This window comes from Megascapheus bottae, chromosome 6 (assembly GCF_031878675.1).
Source record: "Megascapheus bottae isolate mThoBot1 chromosome 6, mThoBot2.hap1, whole genome shotgun sequence".
Taxonomy (NCBI): Eukaryota; Metazoa; Chordata; class Mammalia; order Rodentia; family Geomyidae; genus Megascapheus; species Megascapheus bottae.
This window is the reverse complement of record NC_143514.1, coordinates 48,786,280-48,800,834: the sequence shown is the minus strand read 5'-3', so window position 1 is coordinate 48,800,834 and position 14,555 is coordinate 48,786,280.

The window sequence follows — 14,555 nt, the reverse complement described above, 5'->3', positions numbered from 1 at the left end:
CGCGGCTCTCATTGGCTACGGGAGCCTGGCCGCTCCACCCTCTTCTCGCCAACGCGCGGGAGGAGGGGCTGACCCGGGCCGGGGGCGCTGCTGGGGTTGGCAGAACCTGGGGTGCTGGCGAGGCCAAGGGTACGGGGCGGGGAGTGGGCGAGGGAGCTGAGCTTCACGGGTGTTCCCTGGGGGGGGGGATGGCTGCGGGGCTGCCCCACCCCTCGCCCTTAGGGGCGCCCCCTCCCACGCCCAGACTCGCGTCGAGCGGTCGCTCGTCGCATTACCTTCCAGGGGTTGGTGGCGCGGCGGTGTCTGAGTGAACCTTGACCCGGACGGTTCACTCCACCGCCTCCTGGCCTGCCTGGCCCACGAAGGGAACATTTTCCTTTTTCGAGGCGCTTTCCATAAAATCGATTCTACTTGCCCTGCTGTACTGGGTGGTGAGTCCTGAGTCACGTTTTAGGAAGTAGCCCGTAAGACAGGTGACACACTCCAGAAGAAGTGGGTGCGGGTGTGGATGCAGGTTCTGGGCTCTGTCTCTTAGCTTTTTCACTCCAGGATGACCCTCAAACACTTGAGCCATAGCTCCACTGTTGCCCGTTCGTGGGCGGTAAAAGAATCTCCAAGGACTTTCCTGACCTAGCTGTCTTTCAGCCAGGATCCTCAGACCTCAGCCTCTTGAATAGTTAAAAATTACAGGTGTGAATTCCAGAGGGTTTCTGGAGCTTAGAGGCCATCTGTGGATATCTTCTTCCCCCTGCCTTACCCCCACCCCTAGAGTGGGAAGAGCTGGAAGAGGAGGGAGGAAGCTGGTGTAAATCCACTAGGCCAGTGGTGGCAAATCTTGGGAAGGGGGTTGAACTAAGCAGGTGGTCCTGGCCTAGCCTGGCATTCAGGCTACTGTGCCCAGTCACAGCTTTAGTTTAGGGCCCTTTCACACTTATGAAACTGTAGAAAGCCTTTGAGAGGCTTTATTTTAGAAACCAAACATGACATATTGGACCCTTCTCTGTTTCCCTTGCTTGTTCTTTTTTGCCTTTGTCTCTCCATGCTGTGGGTTTAGGAGGGTCATGACAATGGTTTTTGTGAGGCTGGTACCTCTGGAATGCCCTTTCCCTTTCTTCAAAGACTTTACCATTACCCAGCTGACAGGCAACCCAGTCATCTCTAAAGAAAGCTGCCTTCATGACATTTTTCCTTCAAGTGACAATAAGATAAATGCACCAGTGCCACAACTACTTAGTAATATGTAATTTGTCCCTTTGTATCTCTCACAGCCATAGATTGAGCTTTAGGGCAAACCACATCTCATTGACCTTTGTTTCCAGCTCTTGTCATGGTGCCTTCTGGATCAGAGATGAATCAGGGTGCGCTGACCAATCAATAGATGAAGAATGAAGGCAGAAGTTCAAATATTCAAAGAAGTCAAAGTCCAAAGAAATCTGCACTAAGGCTTCTTTGCCTTGGAAGTTAGCTGTTCTGAGTAAAGTTAGGGTATGTGGCAATATGGGAATTAAGGTACAACTTAATAATAAAAGTTGAGTGTTTTATACAATAAATGGTGGAAATTACCAGTTAATCAAGGTAATTTTACTCAGGAATTTCATTTCCTTGGAAAGAGAATGATGAGACCCAGAAAAGTAAATAAGTAAATAACCCCTTTAGACACACACACACACACACACACACACACACACACACACACACAAAGAAGGAAAGGAGTGTTGCTGCCTCCTACTCATATTCCCAGCTTTTCTGATGGGAAAGATTAGAAAATTGAAGTTCAAGTTCAGATCAGGCAAAAGGTGAGACCTTTTCTCAGTAAGTTAGATATGGTGCACTCTGCCTGTCATTCCTATCTTCATAGGAGGGCATAGGTAGGATAATCATGCCTCTGACCCTGGGCAAAGACTTAAGACCCTTCTCCCCCCACCCCGCCCCGCAATAAAAAAAGCAGAAAAGAACTTGGGGTGTGGTTTATAGGTGGGGCATCTGCCTAGCAAGAGGTCTTTTTTTTTTTTCTTCCAGTCTGGGCTTGAGCTCAGGGCCTGAGCACTGTTGTTGGACTTTCTCAAGGCTAGAGCTCTACCACTTGAGCCTCAGCACCACTCTGAGTTTTTTTTTCTATGTATGTGGTACCCAGGAATCAAACCCGGGTTTTTGTGCATGCTAGGCAAGCACTCTACCACTAGGCCAAACTCCCAGCCCCAGGTCTTTTAACTCAAGCATAGTACCACTGAAAAGTAAAGAGGGAGGGGAGGAAGGGAAGAAAAGAGGGAGGGAGTAAAGGGAGGGGGCGTTAAAAGCATTCAGGACTGTCGGTTACTCCATGTGTGTTATCATTCTTCCAGTGTGCCTGATCTTCTTGAACATAAGATACCTTTTCTTTTCTCTCCGCAAACTTACACTCTTTAGGTTGCTATTGTTTAGGCAAAGAAAGTGGTTTCCCGGTTTAATTAATTTATGATTTTAATTTAATGGAGTAAAACAATTATTGTTCATGTATGTTGAATGAATATTAGCATATATTAGGTTTCCTGTGGCTACCCACAATAGAGGGACAGGGTAATTCCATCACTAGCAAACCTTCTCCTGCTGTCTCTTTGTAATCGTGTTGTCTCTCACTCTGAGCCACTGGCAGGGAATTTTGTTCTTTTTAGAAGGTCATAGCTATTGCATCAAAGGAGAGATAACTTTGAGCAGATTAATTTCTGCTGGACTGAATATAACTCCCTTTTACAGGGAATCTCTTCATTACTGTAATTATTTACAGACTTGATGAACCATGAAAGTAGTCAGGATGCAGAGGCCTAGAGTGTCCATGGCAACCATTTCTCTGGTTAATCAGAGAAATTAAGGAAAAATCCCTTTTATAGTTTGACCATATAGCAGTCTTTCTAAAATTTGAGATTTCATTTCTTTCTCAATAATGAGCCAACATTTTTTTGTTTTCTTCTCCCCCTCCTCCTACCCCCACCCTCACCCCCTCTGTCAGTTGCAGGGCTTGAACTCAGAGCCTGGACTCTGTCCGTGAGCTCTTGTGCTCAAGGCTAGTGCTCTACCACCGTGAGCCACAGTGCCACTTCTGGTTTTTGAGTCGTTAATTGGTGATAAGAGTCTCACAGGGACTTTTCTGCCCAAGCTGGCTTTGAACTATGATCCTCAGATCTCAGCCTCCTGAGTAGCTAGGATTACAGATGTGAGCCATTGACATCTGGCTTTAAAGATCAGAGTCCTTAGAGCATTCTCTTATATGTGTACAATGCAACTACTGAGCATGTGTGATCTTTTCACCAGCCTGTGGAGAAGCAATGCAACTGTTAATCTATTATTTTAAATGAATTTAGAGAGGTTAAATGACAAGTCTAGTGAATACCTTTTTGTTTTTGTTTTTCTTTTCTTGCTGCTCTTAAGGGCTGAACTCAGGGCCTGGGTGCTGTCCCTGAACCAGTTTGTGTTCAAGGCTATCACTTGAGCCACACCTTCACTTCCAGCTTTTTCTCAGTAATTTGTTGGAGATAAGAGTCTCACAGATAACAACAACAACAGCAACAACAACAACAAAAGTCTCACAGACTTTCCTCCCCAGGCTGGCTTTGAACTGTGATCCTCAGCCCCCTGAGTAGCTGGGACTACAAGCATGAGCCACCAGTACCAGGCTGGATGAGTACCTCAATCCGCTCAATGATAATGAAGCCAGGATAGAATTCCTATCTTTTGAGTCTTATTTTCTCAGTCTGCTCCCTCTGATTCCATTCCATAAAAATGAAGCAGATGGGGTGGAAGTTTGGCCTAGTGGTAGAATGCTTGCCTAGCATGCATAAAGACCCGGGTTCAATTCCTCGGTACCACATACATAGAAAAAAAAAGCCAGAAATGGTGCTGTGACTCAAGTGGTAGAGCTCTAGCCTTGCTTGAGAAAGCCCCAAAACAGTGCTCAGGCCCTGAGCTCAAGACCAGGACTGGCAAAAAAAGAAGAAGAAGAAGAAGAAGAAGAAGAAGAAGAAGAAGAAGAAGAAGAAGAAGAAGAAGAAGAGGAAGAGGAGGAGGAGGAGGAAGAGAGAAAAGTGGGGCAGGGAGTTTGGCCTAGTGCCTAGTGGTAAACTGCTTGCCTAGTGTGCACGAAGCCTTCGTTTGATTCCTAGGTACCACATACACAGAAAAAGCCAGAAGTGGTGGTATGGTTCAAGTGGTAAAGTGAACAAAAGTGCTCAAGGACAGTGCCCAGGCCCTGAGTTCAAGGCCCAGGATTGGTCAAAAAATAAAAAATAAGAAAAAAGGCAGAAGCACAGTAATTCAGCTTTCTTAAAGTATAAATAAACGATGACATGAGACGGCATCAGAAAGCTTTCTGAAATGCAGAATTTGAACTCCACAGCACCCTGTCGAGTCTAAACCTAGAAATCTACTTTTAAAGAAGGTTTCTAAGTTTTGTTTTTGCAGTGCCAAGGATCAAATATAGGAGCTGGCTCATGGCGAGTGCTCTCCTTTTCTTATCTTTGTGTATATGTTCTAGACTTGAACTGAAGTATAGGCGCTTAGCTTTTTCATCCAAGGTTGGAGGTAAGAGTCTCATGGACTGCAATCCTTGAATTCTTTGAAGCTGCCATCCTCAGATCTCAGCCACTGAGTAGCTAAAATTAGAGGTGTGAATCAGTGCTTAGCTTATTTATTTGTTTATTTTTGAGATTAGTCCTCAAAGCCCAGACTGGCCTCAACTCACAATCCTCCTGTCTCAGGCTCCTGAGTGCTGAATTACAGATGTGTGTCTCCATGCTTCTTGAGACTAAAATTTGAATTATGAGTGAAGAAGCTTTGCTCTCATCCAGTGTGAGTAACCACCATTCCTTCAGTTGAGACTCCTGATAGAACTAAATTGGAGAAGAAGGATGATTTCTTCTTTTCTGGAATCCAATTTCTAAGTTCTCAGGACTTCTTACTTGGACTTGAACTTAGTACGTATACCACTGTCTTGCCTCATTTTTCAGCTTGCAGGTGGCCTATTATGGGATTTCTCAGTCTCCATAATTGCATAGGCCAAGTTCCATAATCAATCTTTCTATGTCTTTATCTCTTTCTCCATGTTCTCTCTCTCTTTCTCCTCCCTGCCCCCACCTCTCTCTCTTTTGTTGTTTCCATATCTCTGGAGGATTAATTACTGGCATGATTCCAAATGCCTTACATTTAAGTATAATGCAATTCAATATAACATAATATAACATAACAAGACAAAGTAAGGTATGCTAGATACCTCGCGTGGAAGGGAGGGGAATTTTCTAACTTGATAATAAATAATAAAGGCTGAATACCTGCTATGTAGCAGACTCAACATGCCTATCGTCTCAAAACAGTTCTACCACGTTGATTCGGTGCTATAGTTTATGTAGTAAAAGCCCCAGAAAGGTTTGTGTATTAAAAGCTTGGCACCCAAACTGTTAGGAAGTGATAGAACCTCTAGAAGGAAGGGCATTATGAGAAGTTTCTAGGTCATTGGTGGCATGCCCTTAGGATTTTTTTTCCCTAAGTTGATGATGTAGCAGCTTTGCTTTCCAATATATTCCTACCATGATGTGTTGCCTTGCCAAAACTATGGAACCAAAGCTATGAAACCAGCTACTCATGAAATGGATGCTCCAAAATGATGACCCAAATCAAACCCTTTGTCCCCATAAAAAGTTAACAACCTCAGATGCTTTTGTTATAGTGATAGGAAGCTCACTCATAGATGCCCCTAGTGTACCAGTGTTCAGGGAAGTTAAGGATGTGATCCAGTATGGTAGAACCAAGAACTGGACATCGGATGTCTTACAGAAGGTGTCCCAAAACAGGCACACAGAGTCACTATGCATTGTGGCCTTGTTAAGCTGCGTCAAAAGATTTAGTTTTAGGTTGGTTGTGGTGCGTGCATGTGTGCGTGCGTGTGTGCGTGTGTGTGTGTGTGTGCGTGTGTGTGTGTGTGTGCGCGCGTGTATACGCGCGCGCATGTGCTGACCCTGGGGCTTGAACTCAGGGGCTGTATACTATCCCTGAGCCCTTTTGCTCAATGATAGTGCTCTATCACTTGAGCCACAGTTCCACTTCTGGCTTTTTGGTGGTTAATTGGAGATAAGAGTCTTAAGATTGTTCTGGCCTGAGCAGGTTTTGAACCATGATTTGCATATTTCAGTTTTCCAAGTAACTGGGATGACAGGTGTGAGCCACTGGTACCTGGCTTAACTTTACCAAAGGATGTAGTTTAACAAAAGATAACAAAAGATGTAGTTTTATCAGGCCAGAGTGAAATAAAGGGAATTTTTAAAAAACCAAAATAGCTATCCTCTGCTTCTTCCTTTCTATAGTTAGCAGCTGGGTTCATCAGGCTGTGAGCCCCGGGAATCTTTTCCTCACTCAATACAATGCCAGTGCTTTCCAGTCAACCGGTCCCCAGCTTGTCTCTTGAATCAGAATCCTATCAGTTTTTTCTAACAAAATTTTTTAAGATACTGTTAACAAGTAAACCAACATACTATAGTATACTATCTATATGTCTTCATGAATTTAGTAATCATACTTCCAGCAGCTCACTACAGAAAAACAAAAGCTCACTAACCAGGGAAGGTAGAGAATTTAGCCACATAGTAGTTTAAACTCTTCTTGGCTGTTCTGACTTAGGTTCGGGTTGATTCTCTGTTGTCACCATTTCCTGTCAGAAGTAGTCAAATCTCTGATCATGTATTCAGCCTGCATTCTTCAACAGAGGTCACAGACTTCTGATTTAAATTGATGTGCACAATGAAACCATGGCTATATTACACTCGGTGACTTGACATTCTGGGTGTGTGGGTGGAGGAGAAGTTGGTAGGGGGAGAAGAGGCAGCTTAATAGAGTGGGGTGAAAACTGCAGTGGCAGCAGATAAGCAGTCAGGGTGATTTAATGAGGGACAAACAGTCCTCCCTTAAGTAGCTTCCTAAAGGGCCTGGCTGTGATTATGATAGCCATTCATTGCAATAAATGTTCATAAAGATCACAAAAAGCATTAATCAAAGGCCAACGATGTTCAGAGTAAGCACTCAACCAGGCAAAAAGTTCTGTAATGCTTTTTTAAAAGACGCCTTGTTACCAGTCAACTTCTACTCTACCCAGGCAGGAATCGTGGGAAGATAGGTTGAAGCTTTACTTGTACTTCTAATTCAGGCCCTTGAGTGGCAGGCCCAGAGATGCATAGCTCTAAGCTTTGAGACCTAGGGGTCTATTTTCTAGGTTTTAGAAATCAGAGAATTATGGCTGTAGGTACTCAGGTTAGGGGTTTGTTATTCTTGGCTTTTACCAGCAGCAACCCAGGCACATGACATCACTGCAGTCCTTGGCAGGCAATGCCTTGTAATGTTACAGCTCTCATACAGACCCTGCACACTGGGGTCCTCAGCCCCTGACAGTAGTTGAGGTAACAACTCTCGGGCTTGGGTTACTTGAGACTTTTGAGCATTAAGATTTGGCAACTCCTTGGATCTCTTCCAGAGCCTAGATCTCACTGTCGATTATCTTCAGCTCATTAGAGCCCATGTTGTCTCTGTCACCTTGGTTCTCTGTTGTCTGCACCCCAGCTGCTTCCTAGAACATTTCAATGGCCCTTTTGTCACTATTGCAACCTTCACCTTTGCTGCTATTTTATTGATGCTTCTGCCATCTCTCTCCACATGATCAATTTAGCCTACTTGGTAGTGACAAAAATCAGAGGTAGGTAAGAAAAGACAAAGGGAGAGAGAGAGAGGTGGGGGGGGGTCTAATGCATAGCAGGAGGCAGCACAGGAAGAGGAAGGTGTCTCTGGGCTGGCTCATGGAATGAACCAAAGAGCCTGGTTATATATCCAGAAAGGGAGTATGGCATGGGTGCCTGCCAATCAGGTAAGCAAAGAGAGGATGAGGAAACAGCAATAAGTAGTAGTAAAAGGTAGTGGCAGCAACAGCAGTAGTGGTAGTAGTAACAACAGGGCAGCTGAAAAGTTCCAGACAGTAGCTAGGGCAGAAATGACTGGGAGCCGAGGCAATGGGGAAATGCTCTGACTTTGGCCTGATCCCGGTATAGGGTCATATATACTTCACTGAGGCTTATGATGATAAAGAAGGGAGGGCCGGGAGTTTGGCCTAGTGGTAAGTGTTTGCCTAGCATGCATGAAGACTGGGTTCCATTCCTCAGAACCACATACATAGAAAAAGCCAGAAGTAGTGCTGTGGCTCAAGTGGTAGAGCTGTAGCCTTGAGAAAGCCCAAGGACAGTGCTCAGGCACTGAGTTCAAGCCCCAGGACTGGGGCTGTCTGAAACAGTTGTGGTAGGGACAGTGCCTTCAGGAGCTGGAACTGTGTTTTTGCAGCAAGCTGCTGTGGTTGCCATATAGCTTCCTGAAAGCATCTGTAGAGTGCTTCAAGTAGCTAGCGCTGAGACTGAAGGCAGTCCTTATCGCAAGGAAGTTGGGGCACCAGGAATGAATCTAAAAATTATTTTTATCATTATAGTAAAGGTAATGTACAGAGAGGTTACAGTTGCATAACTCAGAACAATTATTAATTAGGAAGTTAAACTGTCCTAGTTTATTTAAAGGAAAAAGGAACATCAAAAGGGGTTCTTATAACTAAAGCCTATTATCAACATTAACATTGCTTTGATAGTTTCTAAAATTTTATTTGGCTCACAGGTTTCATTCAACACTCAAACTTTGCCTCAAGTCCTGGCCTCTTCTGGTTAATTTGAGCTAAGCATCTTGAGATTTGTCTGTCTGAGCTGGATGTAAACTGTATTTCTCAGATCTCAGCCTTCTGGGTAGCTAGGATTATAGATGTGAATCATTGGCAACTAGCTAAAGATTTTAAAGCATGTACTACAATGAGTTGTCAACTTCTTATTTTGCTGTGCAAAGACATTAAAACACAAGTTTGTTTTTTTTAAAGCCTCCATCTACTATTAATGTAGGGACTTGGATGTGGCTTAGTGGTAGAGTGCTAGCCTAACATGCATGAAGCCCTGGGTTTGATTCCTCAGTACCACACAATCAGAAAAAGCCAGAAGTGGTGCTGTGGCTCAAGTGGTAAAAGAAGTACAGGGACAATGTCCAGGCCCTGAGTTTAAGACCTAGGACTGGCAAAAAGAATTTTTTAAGAAAAAAATTTTAAAAAATAAATGTTAATGTCAGAAACAATAGGAAAATCACAAACTTGGAATAAGATTTATTCCTTCAAATTTGGTATTTATTCCTTCAAGACTTGGGTACTTATGATTTTTCCAGTCTGCTACATTTCCATGTGCTAACCAAATAAGCCCTGTTTACAAATTCGTATGCGCTACGGCAATGGCTCTCATAGCATGGGCTCATATTAAAATCAGATGGAGACACAAATTCTCTAGCCCCACCAACGGATGGGTGAACATGGGTTCAGTAGTTAGTGTATAACAAGCCCTCTAGGTAATTTTGACATGCCTGATCTTGAGAACTATCATTAAAGTGCCTTCCTTTTAGATGGACTGCATTGCATAAGCCTTTTATGAAAAATTTTTAGCAACTGAGTTTTACCACCTCCCAGAGAAATCTATTTATTTCAACACTAGTCTAACTTTAGCCTTGGTCCCAGTTCTGTCCACCTGAGCCACACACACAATGGGTCTTATCTACTTCTCCTACCTGACAGTACTGTACATTTGAAGATGATCCCCTCCTCTTCCTCCTCCTCTCTTCTCTTCTTTTCTCCCATCCCTTTCCCTTCCCTTCCCACCTTTTCCTTTCTTTCTCATCCCTTTTCCCTCCCCTCCTCTCCTCTCCTCTTCTCTCCTCTCCTCTCCTCTCCAGGTAAGCACAGCCAAGACTTCTAACTGGATCTCAACTGGCTTGATTTCTAGACTTCTCCTTATCAGTTTTGAATACCCTATTATTGTTATTGTTTGAAATAACTACCATTTGTTATTATGCTCCATAGGTGCTTACTTCTTCCCGCTTATCTTGATTTCCCCACTTCCCTATCCAATTTCAAATAACCAAAGTACTTACTTAATTCTTTACCACAAGTCAGGGATTAGGTCTATGACTATGAGTCCTTCCTCCCTCCCTCCCTTCCCTCCCTCCCTCCCTCCCTTCCCTCCTTTCCCTCCCTTCCCTCCCTTCCCTCCCTTCCCTCCCTCCCTCTCTCCCTTCCCTCCCTCCACCTCTGTCATGGGACTTGAACTCAGGGCCTGGGCACTGTCCCTGAGCTTTTTTACTCAAGGCTAGTACTTTACCATTTTGCACTACAGCACTACTTCCAGTTTCCAGGTGGTTAATTGGAGATATGAGTCTCACTAACTTTTCTGTCCCAGATGGCTTTGAACCATGAACTTCAGGTATTAGCCCCCTGAGTAGCTACGATGACAGGCATGAGTTACCCGCGTCCAGCTTAGGTCTGTGATTTCTATCTTGCTCATGCAAATATCCTGGCTTACAAGCCAGGATTACTAAGTCTGCAGCATTCAAAACTCCTGCCATTTTCAATACAACAGATTTCCATGAATTTTTATTTAAAAAAAATCAGAGCAAAACTTAGATACATAGGGCCATATAGTATGACGCTAAATGAAAGGACCTCTAGGATATAGAAACAAAAGCCATATGAGTGATTGTTGTCCTTAATGTACTATGTTATCTCTCATCTCTTTTGCTGTCCCTTGGTTATCTCATATTGTTACAGTATCTCACTTTGTTATCTGATATATTGGATATATTTGTATTTGGTTATTTGAAATTGGATGGGAAGGGGGGAAAACAAGATGAGGGGTGGGGGTGGGGGGGAAGGAAATGGGGACCAAGACATGAGAAAGGGTATCAATGTATGTGAATTAATGCACCTTCTACCGGGCAAATATAATGTAACCCTTCTATTAATTACAATAAAAAATATATGAAAAAAATCACTAATTGACAGAAGCCTGAGCCAGGAAGGTGGCCACAGGACCAAGTCACAGACTTTGGAGTGAAATAAATTTAGGCTGATTCCTCTCTGTGCAATTACTAATGATATGACCTCGAGTATATTCCTGGTTTCTCTGAGTCTCAATTTCCTCATTCATATAGCCTCATAAGGCTGCTGTGGGTAGAAAATTAATCAGTGCTTATAAAACACTTTATAAAGTACCTGGTAAACATCTAGTACTCAACAAATATCTTTATTATCATTGCTCAATATAGATGCTCAGTAATTATGCTGTTATTGTGTGTGGTGAGGAAATATTCAGACACTTAATATGTTAAAACACCATAAACCATTCTCCTTTCTACTGTGTTGCTAACCTGCTTTTGATCTTAGACAGTCACATCAAGCTCCTAACTGATTCTCTGCTCCAATTTTATTTTTATTTTTTCTTCCAGCCAGCCTACGTAGAGAAGCCTGTAATCTTTCTACTTACAGCTGGGATATATGCATTCCTCCACCACCCACTGAAATGCCACCTCCCAAACACACCCTGGTTTCTCCTCTTACACTTCAAGGGAATACAGCCAAATTTCTCTTACCAAGTCCTGTACCCCTACACACACCTCATTTCTGGTAGCCCTCTGGGGACTCTGGCTCAGGCAACTGCACTCACTGAGTACCAGGCTTTGCTTCACATCCTCTTGAATTTTCTTTATCCAGAATAGTCATTCTTTGTCACCTCCTCTTACTTTCCACTCTGTCCAGAACTTTTCAATGAGAAGAGAAATCATTATGTTGTGTAAGAAAAAACTTGGTCTGGCATTGATGGTTCATTCCTGTAATCCTAGCTACTAAGGAGGCTGAGATCTGAGGATTGTGGTTCAAAGCCAGCCTAGGTAGAAAAGTTTATGAGACTCCTATTTACAATTACCTATCAAAAAGGTGGAAATTGAGATGTGGGTTGAAGAGGTAGAACACTAGCCTTGAGCACATAAAGCTCAGAGTCAGTGCCCAGGTTCTGAATTCAAGCTCTAGGACCCACACCAAAAGAGAGAGATAACAAGAAGGGTGGGGTGAGAAATTAGAGGCAGGGAATCAGGGACGGCTGAAATAGTTGAAGGTAAGAGGCAGATAAAGAAAAAGAAAGGTTCATGGGACCGGGAGTTTGGCCTAGTGGTTAAAGTGCTTGCCTAGCATGCATGAAGACCCGGGTTCGATTCCTTGGTACCACATACATAGAAAAAAGCTGGAAGTGGTGCTGAGGCTCAAGTGGTAGAGCTCTAGCCTTGAGAAAGTCCAAGGACAGTGCTCAGGCCCTGAGCTCAAGCCCAGGACTGGCAAAAAAAAAAAGAAGAAAAAGAAAGGTTCAGAGAATGGGAAGGAAATTTCCTCTATCCAGACATACACGTGTCTAGATAAGCTTTATCTATTTAATGGTGGTTTAATTGCTGAACTCATTCAGCAATTGCTGAACTATATTCAGTGGTGATAACTGACATTTGTTGAGTACTTGCTATGTGCTAAGTACTTTGTTAAATGCTTTCTAAGCACTAATTGGTTTTCTGCTCATAGAAACCTCACAAGACAAATACTATTATTATGTCCATTGTAGGGATGAGAAAATTGAGGCTCAGCAAGAGTAGCAACACATTCAAAGCCACATAATTAGTAATTATACAGACAAGATTCAAGCTGGATACATTTCAAGCTCATGCTCATACCCACTTCACTACATACATGGCCTTGTAACTCTGAGAAAAGTGGCCAAATTCATCCCTTTAACTCACTCGAAATGTCTTTATTTCTTAAATTATAACCTTGTTACAAAAGGAACTTAGATTTTGCCACCTGGTAAACCTAGGCTCAAATTCTGAGTCTTCCTCTCTTGGTGTATGTGTGTGTGTGTGTGTGTGTGTGTGTGTGTGTGTGTGTGTGTGTGTATGCATGCACACGTGAGCACGCTAAGCTTTGAACTCAGGACTTGGGCACTGTCTGTGAGCATTTTAGTTCCAGACTATTGTTCTATCACTTGAGCCACAGCTCATTTTTTTTTTTGCCAGTCCTGGGCCTTGAACGCAGGGTCTGAGCATTGTCGTTGGGCTTTCTCAAGGCCAGAGCTCTACCACTTGAGCCATAGCACCACTTCCAGCTTTTTTCTATGTATATGGTACAAAGGAATTGAATCCTGGTCTTTGTGCATGCTAGGCAAGCACTCTACCACTAAGCCAAACTCCCAGCCTAATTTTTTTGTTGTTGTTGTGGTTAATTGGAGGTAAGTCTTAAGGATTTTCCTGCCATAGTTGGCTTTGATCTTCAGATCTCAGCCTCCTGAGTAGCTGGGATTACAGGTGTGAGCCACTAGCACTTGGCCGAATCTTCCTTTTATTAACACACCTGAGAGTATAAATAGATGCCTTATCTGTAATCTGGGGATAATTAGACACCTTTCACTTGCTTGTGATGATGAAATGAGGCAGATGTGGGTAAAGTTCTGCTCCAAGCCTGGCTCACAGCATATCTGCTGCTTTCTGACCCTGCCTCTCCCATACTGAAGTGAATTGTGCTAACAGTGATAATGCCATTATATTCTCACAGTTCTAGAATAATACTTCATACACAGATGCTCCATTCATGATTGTGTAGCTGAACTAAATACCACTTACTAGCTAACTGGTCTCTGCTTAACCTCCTAGTATCCATTTTCTTTCCCTTAAAGTTAATGATATTAAAAGTAAATCTTTATTCAGGTACTGATGGCTCATGTCTGTAATCCTAGCTACTCAGGAGGTTGAGATCTGAGGATCATGGTTTGAAGCCAGCTTAGGCAAGAAAGTCTGTGGGACTCTTATCTCCAGAAGACCAGAAGACCAGAAGTGGCCTCTGGCTCAAAACCTTGTACAAAAAAGCTCAGGGACAGTGACTAGGCCTTGAGTTTAACCCCATGACTGACGGGGAAAAAAAGATAAATCTTGCCCAGCCCTGGTGGTTCATGCCTGTAGTCCTAGCTACTCAGGGATCCTGAGATTTGAGGATTAGAGTTCAAAGCCATTCTGGACAGGAAAGTCTGTGAGACATTTATGTCTAATTAACCACCAACAAAGCCAGAAGTTGAGGTGTGGCTCAAGTGATAGAGCTACTAGCCTTGAGTAAAAAAGCTAAAGGACAGTACCCAGGCCCTGAATTTAAGTATATACACATACAGACACACAGACACATACATACAAACATGTAAATCTTTCTATTTCCTTCAACAGTGTTATTCTTCCATTTACATAACATACATCTACTGGGTACCTGCTATGCAGCCTACTAGTAGCTGAGATGTAATGGTGCTTGAATTCTGTTCTATAAGAACACAATGATCTTACCAAGCCAGCAATGAAGACTAGGAGAGCTGTGTGGCCAGTCCTGGGTGTGAATAACTTGGTAGAGCCAAGAGTTTTACAGGGAAATAATTCAACTAAGATCTCTTCTCACACCAGGATTTCTCTACCCAAAATTGGAAACTCGCTTGACTGTGAGGTAAAGAAAGGTAAGCCTTCACAGCCGTAGTTGGAGACAAGGTGTTTCATTAATATTATTGTTTTTTTGACCAGTCCTGGGGCTTGAACTCAGGGTCTGAGCACTGTCCTTAGGTTTTCTCAAGGCTAGA